The 13,433-nt window shown below is 37.3% G+C and overlaps 1 protein-coding gene across 1 annotated transcript in view; it reads right to left on the minus strand.

The window, feature by feature from the left end:
- Itpr (Inositol 1,4,5,-trisphosphate receptor) overlaps window positions 1-13,433 on the minus strand; it is a 1,112,489-nt gene that overhangs the window by 57,629 nt on the left and 1,041,427 nt on the right. The window lies entirely within an intron of this gene.

The raw sequence follows: 13,433 nt of genomic DNA on the forward strand, positions 1-13,433 counted from the left end.
TCCACAGAATTTTTACAGTTTTGGAGCATTTGAGATTAATCACAGCTTATTTTATTTCCAGATTCTAACTTCTGATTTTTTAGTGCCACATTAATGATTTCAGAAAAACTTTTTTTTTTCAAGCTGGTGGCCACCTGGATGACTTTTTTGGAGACTCGTGAGGAGAACTCATTGGAAATGCTTTGGGAAGGAGTCAAGGTACAGCCAAGAGGTATCTCAGCACACTAAGAAGACCAAGAGACCCATGTATATCAGATTCAAGATGGGATCTAATCAAAAGAAGGCAGTTGCAGAAATAGAGACACACAGGGACTGAAGAATATAAGATATTATGCAGAGAAGTCAGAAGAGCCAACAGGCAGGACAAAGAAAAGTTTTATACTAATAAATATGAAGAGACAGAGTTCCAGATGAGGAGGCACACTTATAAAAACATGTTTTAGTTTGTGACCTAAAGCACAAGTTTGAGAGCAAACTGAATATCCTCATATATTCAATTTGATCAGACAGGAATGGAGTGGTACTAACAGAAGTGGAAGTAAAAAACAGATGGTAAGAATACTGAGATGAACTGTATGACAGAGAGGATAAAGAAAAATTGAACTGTTCCTGGCAAGAGAAACTCCTCTTGCCAGGAACAGTTCAATTTTTGAACCTACTCCAATTAGGCATGAGGTTAAGCAGCTTAATAACAGTTAAGATCCTAGATACAAATGGAATCCAAGCAGAGTTAATTAAGGCTACAGAGGGATAAGAGTGTTTCATAGATTGATTATAAGGATATGGGAAACATAAAACATCTTTGTGAAAAAAAGTGTGTGGTGTTGTTAATACTGTGAAAAATAAGTCATGAATAACCATCAACACCTAAGCTTATCTGTTAGAAGGATATGGGAAGACAGAATCATCGCCTAGAGACTGGAAGAAGTTGGTTTTCATACTGCTCCATAAGAAGGGGACATATGAAGGACTGCAAAGCTACAGAACTATTAGTTTCATCTCTCATACAAGCAGGATATTATTAAAGATCATTCTAAATAGGATTGAGGTTAAAGTCGAGGCAGAGATACCTGAGGAACAAGCAGATTTTAGGAAAGGCAAGGGTACCAGAGATCAGATTCTTTACCTTAGACAGATCATAGACAAGTATAAAGATTTAGACTCCCTCTGGTAATATGCTTCATAGAACTTGGAACTCTAAAGCATTTGACTGTGTTCAGCATGTGCAATGGGAAGTAATGAAAAGCATGCGTTTTCCTCAACACACTATCAGGTTGATAGCTAACTTGTACAGTGAGCAAGAAGCCATGTTAAGAACAGGTGTTGGATTAACTGATTGGCTTCAGGTTAGAAAGGGAGTTAGGCAAGGATGCCTACTTTTTTTAATCACTTGTTTAGTATCTATGCTGAGGACATCATGTATGTAGCATTGGATGAGCTTAAGACAGGAATTACGACAGCTCGTAGATTGATCAGTAATCTGAGGTATGCTGATGATACAGTACTACTTTGTAATGACAAGGAAGAACTAGGGCAAATTCTTGACAAAGCTAATGAGATCAGTTATGAATCTCATTAGCTTTGTCAAGAATTATGGTTCTCAAAGGAAATACAGATAGGGAAGCTCCTGAGAAACAAGTGTATCATAATGGAGAAAGGATTGAGGAAGTCACCAAATTCCAGTACCTGGATCCATTATTAATGTAAGAAATTGCCATTCAGAAGATGTCAAAAGAAGATTAGGAATGGCTAAAACAACAGTCAGAGACTTGTCTAAAACCTGGAAGGATGGATCTATCTTCATGAGAACAAAGGTGATGATTTTGGATGCAGCTGTTTTCACAACAGTAACTTATGGATGTGAGACATAGAACCTAAAGTAGTCTGATAGGAAAAGGATAGCTGCTTTTGAAATGTGGTATTACAGAAGGCTGTTAAGGATATCGTATATTGAAAGGAAGACAAATGGATGGGTGCTAGAAAGGATCAGTCGAACTTTTTAAGATTCCTTAAGGATATTAACAGAAGAGAGTTGAAATACTTTGGACACATTGAAAGCATGGAAGAAGGACTTCTCAAAACAGTAATAGAAGGTAAAGCGACTGGAAAAAGAGGGAGGGATAGACTGTCGACGAGATGGATGGATAGTATGACTGGAGTGACTGATCTTCATAGAGTTGACCCTCCAGAACAGTACACAAAAGGACTACATGGTGAGGATTGGTGTGGCACATTACCGATGGATGGATGCCCACCTGTTTTAGGTGCTCCAAGTGCTCTTTTTCCCATTTCCGTTTGAAGTCAGATTTTCTGTGTGTTTTTATGCCCCAAAACCATCTTCTATCAGTTAATGCATTCCACAGTTCAACCACTCTTCACCCACTTGCTCACGGCTTCCTTCCATAGCTTCCAGGGATGGCCCCTTGTTATCGCTACTTCCCACTGTTCCACCAAGTGAAAGAACTCCCCAGCATCCACCCTGTGACAGTCTCTCAACAGTTTAATAGTCTCAATCATATCACCTCTCCTTCTATCCACCAAACTCTGTAGTCCACATTCCCTCGGCTGATCCTTATAACTAACATTGTACAGTCATGAAACCATCTTTGTTATCCGCATCTGTACCCGTTCCACAGTTAATTTATCCCCTTCAAATCCTGGGGACCAAATTTGAGAACAATAGTCTAAGTATGGTCTGATCAGGGTCTTATACAATAATGATCATGTGCTTTAAGTTTTAGCTGTGGTAAGATCCCAATGGAATTGAAATAGAGCAAAATAGTTCTACTGCATAAAAGAATCTCTAAGGCAGAGATATATATACATCATGTTTGGAGGTACTGGTCAAATGCAGAATTTGGGAATGGAGAGATGAGAATATGATAATCTGTGGGGAAAAGACAACGCAGTTCTGTGAAAGGTACAACTGGCTTAGTAATTTATTCACTTTTTATAATTAATTATTATTACCATATTTTTCGATAGATAACGTGCACTCCCAACATTTTCATCGCTTCTTTTGATGTATAGATAACGTGCATGTGCCCACTAGCAGTAGAGTAAGGAAGTACAGGGAGAGGACAGAGGAATTCTTTAAAAGCACGTGCATTGCTAGTAGCAGTGGTCGATTATTCTGTACATTGTTTTAAAACATTTCATAAAATATATCATTATATGTTTATATTTTCTTATTAGATCTGAATTACCCATGGAAGACAGAAGTACTTATCTGAGAAAATCCTAAGTTCAAGCTTGAAGTGGTAGAAGAAGCAAAGGAAAAAGGGAATCGTGAAGCTGTTAGATTGTTCAATGTTGGAGAAAGTAGTGTTCATGAATGGCGAAAGGCTGAAGTATTTCACCATTCAGTTGCTACAGCAGAGCACGAAAGGCCTAACTTTACTGTGGTTCTCTGTGTAACTGCAGATGGTTCCAAACCACCACTAATAGTGATTTTCAAAAGAAAGCCTGTTCCAAAAGGTTGTGATTCCAAAGATATTATTGTTACTGCTAATGGTGAAGGTTGGATAAATTCCGAGGTTATGAAATTTTGGTTGAAGAATGTATGGCAAAAGAAAAAAAAATGGCATTTTTCAATCCAAAATTTTTGTTAGTGTTAGATTCGTGTAGGGCACACAAGACAGCAGAAGTTAAAACAATTGTAAATATTCCAAACTGGCTGTCATTCCAGGTGGTTTAACAAAAATGGCATTTTTGTTAAACAACAGATGCCATTTTTATTAAAGGTGGTTTCACAAAATAAAAAAATGCCATTTTTGTTAAAGGTGGTTTAACAAAAATGGCATTTTTGTTAAATCATTTTTGTTAAACAACAGAAAAAAAATAAAAGTTAAAACAATTGTAAATATTCCAAATTGGCTGTCATTCCAGGTGGTTTAACAAAAAACTCCAACCCCTTGATCTTGTAGTAAATAAACCATTCAAAGACAATTTGCAGGCTAAGTGGAAAGACTGGATGATGAATGGCATCCATGAATATAACAAAACAGGGCAGATGAAAAGAATGTTATATAAAGATATAGTTACGTGGATTGTAGGAAGTTGGGCTGCTGTAATGAAAACTGTGTTAGAAATGGTTTCATTAAAGCACAAGGGAATGCAGTGGTGTCTGGTGACAATGATTATGAAGCTGAAGAATTACCAAACGAAATTTTAAAGCAATTGATTCTTTCAATATCGAGTCTGATGAAGAATTTTTTGAATTTGAATAGTGTAATGTTCAATAAGTAATACTTCTACCTTAGTTTTGTTTATACATTTGATTTACCTCTCATACTTTTCTAATGTATATACCGCACATGTTCATTTTTAATGAATTTACACTTTTTTGTATAGATAACGTGCATGTTATCTATCGAAAAATACAGTATTATTATTTTGACACCTCCAGGGAGTCCAAAGACTCATCGAGGGAGGGCACCTGCTCTACATCTCTGTCTCCACCACTCAGTCCACAAACTGATTTCAACCACACCAATGCCATCTACCACTACCACCACTAGTATTGCCAGAGACAATCACAAATCCATGTCCACGTCAGGATTCGAACCCGCAGTCTCTTGGCTGGAGAGCGGATACGCTAACTACTCGGCCATCCAGGCTGCCCAATTAAGCAAGATTAACTGTGGTTTTAAACTAAAAAAAGACTACACAACTAAGCTTGCCTCCTCACTATGAGATCAGTCTACTTACCTTCCTTTAGAATATGATCTCACTAATACACAGATCAGAACACTTCACAGGCTCCTTGAAAAAGTCACTTCTTGGTCTGTGGAAGTTACCAATAAACTAAAACTGTTTAACTCCAGATGTATCTCCCTCCCACTCTCCAGAATATATGGCTTACCAAAAATTCATAAACAAAATATGTCTCTGTGCACCATTGTGGATGACATTGACTCTCTCACATACGAATTAACCAAACATTTAGCCTAAGTGCTCTCACAATATTCTGGCAACACTTTTTCTCACACAAAAAAACTCAGTCAACTTCTTCATGGAGACCTTTGAAGAAAAAACTCTAAACTCTGCCTCACATAAACCTACTGTTTGGCTATGCTATGTAAATGTTGTGTTCTCCATTTGGCCACATGGCATGGATAACTCTAAACGCTCTCTTAACATATCTAAACATCCCAGAATCCAGTTTACCTTAGAGAAGGAAAACATCTTTCCTTCCTAGGCACTCTGATTACATGCCAGCTTGATGGATCTCTGGCATTCTCTATTTACAAAAAACCCACACATACTGGTAGACACATCCACCAGCAGTCACGTAACCTCCGTCTCAACAATATGAGATTATAAAAACCCTATATAACAGGGCAAAATTAATCAGTTCTGATAGCATTGCCCTAACTACTCAACTTGACAACATTCTCAACCAATAGCTACAATCCCCCACAAATATTAAAACTCTATACCCCCCCCCCTTCCCCTTCAGAGTAAAGATTACATAAAAATCTATCACCATTCCATATATTTGGGGCACATATAAAAAATTAACAAAAATCCTAAAGAAATACGGCCTTACAACTACTTACAGACCATCATAAAAAATTGGAATCCTCATCCACTCCACCAAAGACCAGCCATATTCCCTTGACCTCTATCAGGTCCCTTGGAGTTGCAAACTGTCCTATTACAGCCAATATTAGAATTTCTGAACACATGGATTACACCCATTTCCACCATTACAGCTGCTCTGGACTTGATGACCATGCTTTGGACACTTACCTCAGGCCACTCTTTTGCACCACAGCAAATACAAATATGAGAGACTATTCCTGGAATCTGCCTCAACCCTTAGAAGCTTTCCAAACCTCAACAAATTTGGGTGCATGAAACTGCCCAAAATTTGGGAAGCACTCATCCTCAGATCTTCAGCCCAACAGCCAAGACCATCCAATTTAGTTCACTTGAGGGAAGGGTGCTCACTAGTGATTCAGGACTATGCCCAATTTGGGTTGCCTTTCCTCAGCTTCATTTACCAGTGCCAGTGTGCACATCTTCTTATTCATGTAGCTTCCTCAGTGAGAGGGTGCAGCACTATGTGCTTCCAGTTCTCTCTGTTGGTGGCTTTCCTTTTTGTTTCTGCATGGCCATTTGATCATGTCCATGATCTTATATTTTCAAGCCATGTTCTTCGTTTTTTGCTTCTTGATCCTTTTCCCATACTTTTTCCTTCTAAAACTGTTAGTATCCTCTGGCTGAACCTCTCAGTACATGTCATGTCCTGCCAATCTCATCATTCGCTGAATGATTTCCTGTAATAAAGCTCTCTGTGTTCTCACTCTCTGTAGGACATCTGTATTTGTCACATGTTCTGTGCATTTCAGAGCTCTCCTATAGAACACCACATTTCAAAGGCCATTATCTGTTGTCTTATTCTCTCTTCTTGAATATATCCAGGTCTCACTTCCATATGTGAAAACTGGTCACACTAACGTTCTTATCATTCTTTTCTTTGTCTTGATACCCATAGAACTTCTGAGCAGATCTTTATTTTTCGAGAAGGCATCTTTAGCTATGGCTGTATTCTTATTTTTATTTCTTTATGTAGCTTTCCATCTGCAGTAAAGTAGGTGCCTAATATTTGTATTCTGTTATATGTTCAATTTTCACATTGTTTATGAATATATCTGGCTCAGATCTGTGTTCTTTTGAGATTTTCTTAAATTGGGTCTTTTCTGCATTTATATCTAATTCAAATTCTTTACCTTCTTCAATTAATAGCTGCAGTAATTTGATTTATTTATTTTGGTTTTCTGCTATTAGAATGGTATCATCAGCATATCTAAGATTGTTGTATTTTATACCATTGATACTAATTCCTATTTTTCATTTTTCAATCTTTTTTCATCACTGTCTCACTATAGATATTAAATAGATTTAGTGAAAGGATACAACCTTGTATAATTCCTCATTTTATTTTCACTACAGGAGCCTCAGAGTTAAAAAGCTGCATTTTATGTTTGGTGTAAATCATTTTTATAATCTTATGATCTGTCTAATTTATCTAATATATTGAACATTTTATTATGTTTAACCCGGTCAAAGGGCTTCTGAAAGTCTATGAAGCATATGTAAATGTTTCTATTTCTTTCAAGTGATCTTTCTATTAGTGTTTTTAGTTCCAGTTAATGGTTCCCATTCCTCTTCTGAAGCCTTTCTGTTGTTCACTCAATTCACCTATTAAGGCTCTTTCAATTTGTTTGTTAACAATGGTTAAAATAATTTTAGATGCATGGGATATTAGGTTCACAGTTCTGTAATCTTTGCAATTTTCTGCATTATTTTTCTTTAGAATTGGTATGCTGATAGATGTAAAAACTTCAGGTAATTCTAATATTTTATAGATGTTCTGAATGGATTCCACTAAATAGTGGAATCCATTCAGAACATTATTATTGCTGGTCAAAGCTTTCAGCAGCTCAGCTGGGATATTATCGCACCCAGGGGATTTATTATTAGGAAGATTCTTAATTATATGTTCTATTTCCTTTCTTGTTGGTAGAAAGGCATCTATTGTACACATATCAATGCTTTTTGTGATCACTACTTTTTAGTAATGATATGTGCAGACGGTGCCTGCATGCACATATTATTACTTTTTGTGATCCCTGATGATGGCAATGTAACACTGCCAAAATATAGGAAGTATTAATTAACATTATTATAATTAATATTTTAGCATATGTTGTTATTTTCTTAAAAACAATAGTTATGAATAATAAAAATGGCTACACAGTAGTGACACTGATTGAGTTAGCAAAGAAATCCTGCAAAATCCCTTTTTCTCAGTCCATATAACACAAACTGCAAATGTATATGAAGAAAGTGACATGGATATGAGGGTAGTTGATGGACATACAAACTATTATATATGGAGGAAATGAATTCTGGAGAAGGCAGGTGATGACTAGAAGTATGCTGCAGTGCTCTCTACTTGGAACACTGCTATATGATTGGTACATTATTGATATGGGAAATAATTTGAGGAGAAATATCGAGCTGTTTGCATTAGCAAATAGCTCGATATTTCAGCTCAATTGGTTTGAAAAGAAATGAAATACATGTACAAATTATGTAGCACTAGCCCAAGTACAAAGTACAGAGCACTGCAATATACTGCTGTCATCACCTGACTTCTGAATTGAACTCAACCATATACAACAGGCTGTCTGTCCATCCACTGTATCAATGCCATTTTCTTCATACACATTTGCAGTTCATGCCTTTTATTTAATTCATGCAACAAGTTGCATGAACTGCCTTTGCTCAGAGAGAGAAGATTCATCATAGGAAGCCCCTCCTAGAGAACACAAAGTCTATCATACCATTCCTTAAACTTATTCACTGTTTATATTCTCAGTACTCTATCAGGCAATGCATTCCAGTCCAACCACACTCCAAGCAAAAACATCACTCTTCACCCTTTTGCTCACCACTTCCACTCATAACTTCTATGGATGGCCCTTGCACCTTCCCTTTCACATCATCCCATATGAAAGAACTCCCCAGTGGCAATTCTGCAACTGCTTTTCAACAGTTTAAATGATTCAATCATATCATCTCTCTCCTTCTATCTACCAAACTTTGCAGTCCGCATGTTCTCAGTCTATCCTCATAACTAGAATTATCCAAGGTTAATTTATTGCCTTCAACTCCTAGTGACCAAATCTGAGCATCCAGATGTTGTCTGAGTAGGGTTTTATACAATGGAATCGCCACTCTTCTCTCTCTCTCTCTGCCGGTTAGCTTCTTTCTCAGTACTGCAGAAGTAATTCTGAGGATTACCCTCACCACCTTTGCAATATATCTACTAAACTTCACATTTCTATTAGTTATCATCCCAAAGTCTCTTGGGTCCTGCAGCACACATCCACAAACAGAGTATGCAGCCTCCCATTAATGAATCACAAACTTCAAGACCTTATATTTACTTGAATTAAATTGACATCATCATTCATTTTTCCATCCATCCAGCTTACTGAAATCCTCCTGAAGGGCTACCACATCTGTACTAATTACAAATAACTCTTCCCAACTTCCGTGTGTTGAGGCTTAAGTGCTGTGAAGAATTCATGTTAGAGGTTTATGGAATATAAACAGCACTGAGAAAGGATTAAAACTAATTTTAATACGTCCATTATTTCGTCTCCATCACAGAGACATCTTCGGGGATTACAAAAACGTTTTGTAACAACACACACACAAATACAATACAAAGTGAAACTAAAGTCCTATCTAGGCGGTGTGCCCTCTATGGGCATTTGCAGGTGGCCTGAGATGTAAAGAGGGATCTGATAATTAAAGTTTCCCAAGTTTTGGGAAGTTTAATGCAACCATATTTGTTTAAATTAGGTTGATTCCTGAGTGCAGATGCAGATTCAAAGAACAGTCTTTCTTTTTTGAATTTACTATGGTGGAGCATGGTAGTTTTTTCCAGGAGATTCTGTGGGATGTATCCAAAACATCGTCTGCAAGGCCAGACTGACCATAATCGTGTTTGCAGATGTAAGAACTGGATGGATGCTCTGACCTGCCTGTTTGTCCGAAGTAGGCAAGTTTACAGGAACAAGGTACTCTATATACACTGAAAGAGGAGGGAGCTGGTCTTTAGTGGAGTGGATAAGGGTAGCAAGTTTATGGTGGAGCTTAAATCTGTATGGAGGTTGTACTTTTTTAATGATCTGGCTATTTTTTCTGAAGTACCACAGATGTAAGGAATAGTGATGGCATTTCTGAAGTCCTTCTGAAGAGATGGTCAGGAAATAGGGAAGGACTTGATTTTATTTTTAATTTTGTAGTCATTATAGCCATTGGAAAGGAAGGTGTTGTGTATGTGTTTGAGTTTGGTTAATAGGGCAGTTTTACTGGAACAAAGATTGTGGGCCCTATTGGTCAGAATTTTAATAATGCCATATTGCTGGGAGGGATGGTGGTGGGAGAGATTGTGAATGTATCTACCTGTATGAGTAGGTTTTTCTGTATACAGAGAAAGAAAGGTTATCATTAGGAAGGCATGTTACTAAGGTGTCTAGGAAGGGTAAACTATTGTTATTTTCTTTTTCCATCATAAACTGGATTCTTGGATGTAGACTATTGAGGTGACAGAGGAAGGAATCTAATGTGTCTGGGCCATGAGGCCAAATAGAGAATACATCATCTACATATCTTAGCCAGATAGAGGGTTTTAGAGGGAAAGAGTCAATGGCTCGTTTTTCAAAATTTTCCATGTAACAATTGGCTAGAGGGGGTGAGAGGGGGGGGGGACCCATGGCAGTTCCCTCTATCTGTCTGTAGATTTTGTTCTTCCAAGAGAAATAACCAGAGTTGATGGCAAAGGAAAAGAGCTCTAAGATATCAGAAGGAAAAACGTTTTTTAAGAGTGTTAAGGTGTCAATTAGGGGAATATTTGTAAACAAAGAGATGATCTCAAAGCTGACTAATATATCTGTATTATTTAAAGTAGGATTTTCAATTAAGTTTTTTAAATGAAAAATTTAAAAAAAAAAACACATTAGAAAAGGAAAATAACAATAACAATTAAAATGGGTGGAGTTTTTTTTACATAAGATGAGGTAAGACCAGTGAGGGATTTCAAAGAGTTAGCTAACTGCTTAGATAATTTGTAGCAAGGTGCATTGGTGGCATCTACTATAGGTCTTAGGGGAGAATTAGGTTTGTGGATTTTGGGTAAACCGTATATCTGGGGGGGGGGACGAGAACAGAATGGTTTGAGTTTTTTTGTAATGTCAGGAGGCTAGGAAGTAACATTTTTAAGGGGAGGTTTTTTAATTTTTTAACTTGAATTTTTGTGGGCTTGTGTTCCAGTGGTATGTAGGTAGCGCGATCAGGGAGAATAATATCCATTTTCCCATTATATTCTGAGGAGTTGAGAACAACAGTGGCATTACCATTATCAGCTCTGGTGATGACGATAATTTTTTTCTTTCCGTAATTTTTTGAGGGCAGAGAGTTGACTGGAAGATAAATTAACTTTAGGAGGTGAAGAATGGGAGAGAATGTTAGCTACGTCAAGTCTGATGTTATTGGCTATTTCTGGAGCTAAGTGCCAGATTCCACGTTCGATGTTGTACATAATATCCAATACCGGAACGTCCATAGGTGCGACGGCAAAATTGTGTCTAAGGCTTAGGGCACTAACGGCATCTTCGCTGTCTTTTAGAAGATAGGTTGACTAATGTATGGGGAGGTTGAACTTTGGGTAGTGATTTAGATTTGCAAAGGTTATTGAACTTTTTGATGTGCTTATTTTTTATTTTCTGGAATTCTTTTTGAGAGGAAACCCCTTACTGGTCTTATCTCATCTTATGTAAAAAAACACTCCACCCATTTTAAAACACAAAATCCACTATTATATATAATTCCATAGTCATTTCTCCTCCTACTGGACATATTGAAAGAATTCCTTTGGATTTTCCTTGGATCTCAAGGCTAATCTTCTCATAAGTTTTTGAGAAGATTAGCTTTCCTTATCATGCTAATCACTTTCTTAGCCTGAGTCTTATACTGTTCATGCATTGTTCCCTTCTTCTCTCCTTATACTTCTTCCATTAACTGTTTTTCTTCATCTACAGTTCCCATTTGATATTGTTTTTATACACTTTACAACAATTTTTTTTTTCTTTTTACTCAAGATATACAAATTGCTATCGCTGCTAATAAATATTTCTTCATTAGTTCTCATGCACTGATACTATCTCACCATTCCAATTCTTCCATCCATGGAACTGCCACTGCCCCAAACAGATTTCTAAGATTATCATAATCACCTGCCTTACAATTCCACATAAATGTCTTTCTCTTTCTTAGATACTTCTGAATGTTTCTTCATCCTAAAAGTCAAGACTACATGGCATTCTCACGAGCAGGGATATCATTTTAGTTACAATCATATCCCCTGATGCTAAGACCAGATCCAAAATTCCTGAACATCGTGTTCAAGGGAACTGCAGAAATTCCATTTCCTTATTACTACTTTACTACTACATGCTGTTTCCTCTTCCCAGCTTATAGTACTGTAGTTAATATCTCCCAATAATGATAACTTGTTTTGCACTTGCTAAACTCAACTGCCCAAACATCTGCTCTTCACCTTCTATGTTCCCTGGGTTTATAACAAACCCTGCTCACCTTCACCTTATGCTCTCAAAACCATTAGTGCCATTTCCTGGAAAATCCTCCACACTGAGAGGGCACAACTCATCATTATTCATAATTAATACTTCACTACTGTGTCTGCCCTTCCTATCCTGCCAAATCATATTCCATCAACCATGTCTCAGTGATCCGAATAATCTTTGGACAAGCTATCAATGCCTCCAATTCATCTTCTTTGTTTCTAATGCTTCTGGCATTTGTATATAAATCATCAATGATTTGTTAGTGTTTCTATTATTATTATTCTCCTCCAGACTCCATTGGACTCTGCATTATACCATATATTCCCCTTTCTCAAAAGTGAAAATATGCAAAAGAGGCCTTCCTTGCTACCATCTACCCTGACATGTCTAGTTTCTCTACACTAATACTTTCACTTGCCCAGAGAACAACATTCTTTCCAGATGTCTGTGTCCTTTCTCATTCAAATGCAGTCTGTCTTTTGTATACATCTCTTTCTTCTATCCTTAAATGCACTGCAGGGATCCCCATAATCCAAACCTCTCTTTTGACATACTCTCACTAAGTAGTATTTAACCAGCTGTGTTAACCAGCTTACACATAAGAACTATTATACATTCATTATGGATACTTTCCTCAACAGTGTATTATCATACCAGTGTAACATGCCCACTATCCTCCTTCTCACATCCTTCTGCCATACAACCTCAAACACTCACCTCAGATTTCTTGTCACCTGATTCACAATATCGCACATATCATATGTACTCACCACAATAATCACCTCATCCACCCTTTCACTTCATTTAATTGCCATAATCATTCTTTTTATCATTCTTCAAGGCAAGCACTCCTCTGATTCTATTTTGCATTCAAAAAATCACTGACTGTAGATGATATAGCTAGTGGGATTGAATGTGATGGGTATAGTGAGTTCAGGAATGACAGAGAGAATAAAATGGGGGGAGGAGTATTGTTGATGATAGCTGATGAGCTACAGCCAAGGAGAATAGAAGTTGAATTGCAGGATAGAGAAAAGAGCACATTTGAGGCCATTTGGTGTGAGATTGTGGCTAGCAGAACTAAATATACAATTGGGTGCTGCTATAGACCAGGTGATGAAAAAGATGGTGGTGACAGTATGCACAAGCAAATAGAAGAAATGAGTGGAAGGAGGGTGATTATTATGGGAGATTTCAACTATGGTCGCATTGATTAGGGTGGGGAAAGGACACATGGGGGGGAAGGAATTGGATTTTATGCGG

Source organism: Typopeltis vanoorti, chromosome 2, assembly GCF_054136105.1.
Source record: "Typopeltis vanoorti isolate ZY-2024b chromosome 2, IOZ_Tvanoo_1.0, whole genome shotgun sequence".
NCBI lineage: Eukaryota > Metazoa > Arthropoda > Arachnida > Uropygi > Thelyphonidae > Typopeltis > Typopeltis vanoorti.